Source organism: Cebus imitator, unplaced genomic scaffold (genome assembly GCF_001604975.1).
Source record: "Cebus imitator isolate Cc_AM_T3 unplaced genomic scaffold, Cebus_imitator-1.0 Scaffold612, whole genome shotgun sequence".
Classification (NCBI taxonomy): Eukaryota; Metazoa; Chordata; class Mammalia; order Primates; family Cebidae; genus Cebus; species Cebus imitator.
The window spans coordinates 131,868-136,685 of NW_016107927.1; positions in this window are offsets into that span (position 1 = coordinate 131,868).

The following is a 4,818-nucleotide window of genomic DNA, read 5'->3' on the forward strand; positions in this document are numbered from 1 at the left end:
TTATTTGCCTATTGCTGATGCAGTATCTGAAAAATTCACAAGCACACAAAATCCTAGAATATGGTGTCTTTTAGGAGGTTCATGAAAGGACGGACAGGACCCTAAAAAGCACTGTTGCATACAGGTTTCCGATAACTTTAAAAATATGTTATTTGGGCTGAATGAGAATTCCCGGAACTTTGATGAAATGATTGACTGATTTATAAAACCGTTAAACCAAGTAGAACAAAAATTAATTGAATACCAGGAAAATGCTTTGCCAGATTTTCATGCTAAATCTGCCAATACTGAAATTGCTTAGATATATAATTTGAATGAATTCCATGGTCTAAGTCAAATTACCTGTGATAACCCATTAGTTATCAGTGCTATGCACTTAAATTGGAGAAACAACTGGTACTCAAGAGGACGTAAGTCTAGTGTTAAACGTGGACTCATGGAGTGCCAGGGCAGCCGCCTTGTCCTTCCTGAGTCGTTAAAGCTTTTGTTATTAAAGGTTCTGCATTCCATGACTTATGGAAAACATAAAATGATCCAAATCAAATATATATTGGTGTGATGACTTCTAACTTGCTAAAATAGTTTATGACCAATGTTAGGTTTGTCAAACCTATATTCCTGGGAAGACAATCAGCGTCAGGTTCATTCAGCTATCCTTGAGCCATTTAAACATTTATAGAGGGATTTCATTTAATTGTCATTTTCAGTGCATGTTTTCTTGTTGTATATAAGCTTTCCCATACAAGAGGGCTGATGTTATAACAATAAATTATTATGCCACAGTGTATTTTCATCAGGTAAATAAAGTTTTTTATGGTTCACTGACTGAGAACCATCAACCCTTTCATAATCTAGAACCCAAAGACTGGATCTTGAGAACATCGGAGAAAGACTGCCCTTGCCATCCACACTACAACAAGGCTTCAGGACCTTAAACTCTGGGTTCATAATCTCACAACTGAAAATGGTCTGTCCACATTCTTTGAATTGTACACCCATCGGTAAAATGAGTGTACATTTTACCCTTAATGGGTGTACAAAGCCCTTAAGGTAAAGCTAACCAGGGAAGGTTCTCCCCAAAAGAAAATGGCGTCCTTGATGTGAACACCTTTTTTCAAGATCACTGATAAGACCTCTCTACTATTATAAGACTCTTACCTTTGAATATTTTTTCCCTTGCTATGGCTCTGTGAACAATAGAAGTGAAAAGGGGGTCTGTTGTGTGCACTTATGCAGTATACTTTTATTTGTGAAGAATTTTGCAGCCAGCCTTATACATGGATAATCTTATACCTTAATAAATGAAAGATAAAGGCCTAGTGTAGGTGAGAAACTTTAATGATACATATGTTGCCTCATAAGTAGTCAGAAACAGAACATTAGCTCACTCTTTTTAATCCACATCAAAGGTTAAAAAGAACATTGCCAGAGGGCCTTATTTGTTAGGTACCTTTCCCATAGTTTGGAGTAAACGCTGCAATAGTTTGAATATGAGCTTCTCATGATAGGCTCTAGAGCAGATTCTACTGTAAAGGCTCTGGTTACACAACAGACTTTAAATTCTCTTGTGAAGGTTGTGTTAAGTAATAGAATTGCTCTAGATTACTTACTGGCTAAACAGCAGTATCTGTGCAGCTGCTGGTACTTGTGGCCTATGGAGAAAATATCAGGTGTTAGAGAGATTCAGTTGGAGAGGATTAACAAAGAGACTGTTTAGTTAAGTGAGTAGACTCTTTATCTAGCTCATTCTTTGACCTATTTAATTTTAGGTGATTTGGTTTATGAGGACCTTGGGTAAGGGACAGACTCCGAACTCTTGGTAATGTCCTCTCAATGGTCTTAATAGTAGTCTCCCTGGTGCACTGTATTCTCAAAAGTTTTAAATGTTTGCATGCAGCCATCTCTGGAATGTCAGATGTTCTCTGTTCAGATGGTACAACTGTGAGACCTGAGGACACCATAACCTATGAGTTACATGCTAGGACCAGAAACCCAAAATGATAGTGATTCAGAGTGGCACTAAGGCCCTGAGTTTTGGTCACACTCTCGCCTCAGTGAGAACCTGACCAAAAAGGGGGAATTTTTTTAAACAAAATTACGAGAGGCCATTGTTTTGGACTAAGCTCACACACTAGGCCCCGGCAGACCAAACGAAACCAAACTGGAGTTGCCCGTTCTAAACATGACATAATCAGACTAAGACTTTAAGGAGACACATAGGTCCTAGAACAGACCAGGCTTTGTTTTTCTCTTGTAAACGGGACATTCCAGCATAAGGAGGTACCTTCTACACAGCCCTTGTTCCTGCCTTGCAAAACCCCACCATTCTACTGTTTCCCAGTGGGTTTCAAGACCAAGTAAGTACCTTTACCATGGCCATAGTGACATAAATAACTAAAGTTTTGGTCGATCTCTCAAAATTGAGAAAACAACCAAAAGGGCATATTGTTAAATCAAGTTTAGCCTAAAGCTGCCTCCTAACATATTGCAAGTTCAGCCTAAAGTATATTCTGTACATTGTGAACTCTAACAAGTGGAGGTGTGAACAGACCATACCTACACTGGTGCCATCAAGTTTTGGCTGATCAAATGCAGCCAACTACTCTAACCGTGTTCAAATAAGGTGAGCACCAAGCTGTAACCAATCCAACTGTTTCTGTACCTCACTTCCATTTTCTGTACATGACTTTCCTTTTTCTGTCCATTAATCTTTTTCCACCACATGGCTGTGCTGGCGTCTCTGAGCCTACCCTGGCTTAGAAGGCTGCCTGATTCATGAATCCTTCATTGTTCAGTTAAACTCCTTTCAATTTAACTCAGTTGAAGTTTTTCTTTTTAAGTACTGCACTCACAACCTAATACATTTTATAATCTCATTTCCACACATTATACATGTTACATATAAACATTTATAACCATTACATCTTCAATACTCATTAGCAAAAGCTTTACTTTTAACAACTGCCTATAACCTCTTCACCCCTTTAATTTCAACCTTGTTCTAAACCTTTATTTATAGACAGCACACAGCTGGAATTGGGATTTTTATCTAATCTGAATCTCTTTATTTTGGTAGAGTTAAATATAAATATAACCCATTTATATTTCTAATAATTATTACTATGTCTGGATTTATTTTAGTGATCTCATTTTATGCATTCTATTTTTCATGCTTTACTATTTTGTATCCTTTCTTTTCCTGTCTTTTGTTATATCTCTTTCCTTTGAGGTATACATCTCACTTCTCTTTTTCTAATTATTCTTAAATTTTCAATACAAATATTTGAACTTTGTTCAACTGGTTTCTCACATTAATCTCAATCTACACACCACTCCCAAACAAGAAAAAAAAAAAAAAAAAAATGTCAAAAAAAAAAAAAAAAGAAAAGAAAAAAAAAAAAAAAAGGAATGTCAAAGAAAAGTAAAATTCTGAATTGAGTTGTAAGTGTAGAAATTCTCAGAAGCACATTTTTAAGTTAAATTTTTATGTCGAAATAATTATGGATTCACATACATTTGTAAGAAATTTTTAAAAAGAGGTCCCATGTACCCTTTACTCAGATGCCCCGTGGCACCATCTTGCAAAAATATAGTAAAACACAACCAGGATATTGACATTGATGCAGTAAAGATCCAGAACAATTTCAGCACCACCAGAACCCCTCAGGCTGACCTTTCATAACCACACCCACCTCACCTCCCTCCCACTCCAACCCCTCCTTAACCCCGGGGCAATCGTCAGTTTGGTCCATTTTGATAATTGTGTTATTTAAAGAATGTTTTATGAATGGAGTTATACAGTATGTAGATTTTCGGGTATCCCTTTTTTCATTTAGCATAATTCTCTGGAGATTCATCCAAGATGTCACAGGTATCGCTGGTTTCCTTTTATTGCTGATTAGTATTCCATGACCGGGCTGTGCCACAGAGTACCATTCACTCATTTAAGGACATCACAGTTGTCTCCAACAGCGTGGGGTTACTGTGAGTAACGGTTCTATAAACATTCCTGTACAAATTTAGGGGTGAACATAAGCTTTAATTTCTGGGACAAATGCATAGAAGTGCAGTCTTGCAGTTGCATGTTTCATTTTTTTCTGTGTGGGGGGCTATTTTGTTATTTTTCTTAAAAAACTGCCAACCTGTTTTCCAGAGCACTGCACCTAATCACATTCCCACCAGCAGTGGATGAAGTGATCCAATTTCTCTGCATCCTCACCAACATTTGATATTGTCACTGTTTTTCTTATTTAGCACTTGTATTTAACTTAAGTTTGTATTAAATAGATATAGCAGAGAGAACTAGCAGAATAAACAACTGTCTCAACCCCCCAGTAGTCACACTGTGAAAAACCGGGAGGAAAAAAAAAAAAAAAACTAGTTCTAAAGAGAAAAGAGGAAAGGACACAAGTCAATGATATCTGGAGTAATGAATGACAGGTATAATTTTTAAACAACCACCATCTCTTTTGCTAGTCATGTTTTACAAAATTGACTAAAACATGTTTCAAAAACCTTGATGTGCATATATACTTATAAGTTAAGAAATTACATTTTTGGTGATTAAAGATATGTTCTATGGAAAAACAATTGGATAACAAAAGTGTTCTCATGTCTTCTTTACATTGTATGTCGGAAAACACAAGGGAGGATCTATGACTTGTGATAAAGATAGAATAGAATAAAATTCCATTTTACTTGTGACTTTCACATCAATGATTTGTCAGCACATTGGTTCTATGTTTTAGTTCACTGGGTCATAAGTTACTGTATTCTTCTATTTTCATAGCAGCAAAGAGGTGACTTATATTATCTAAG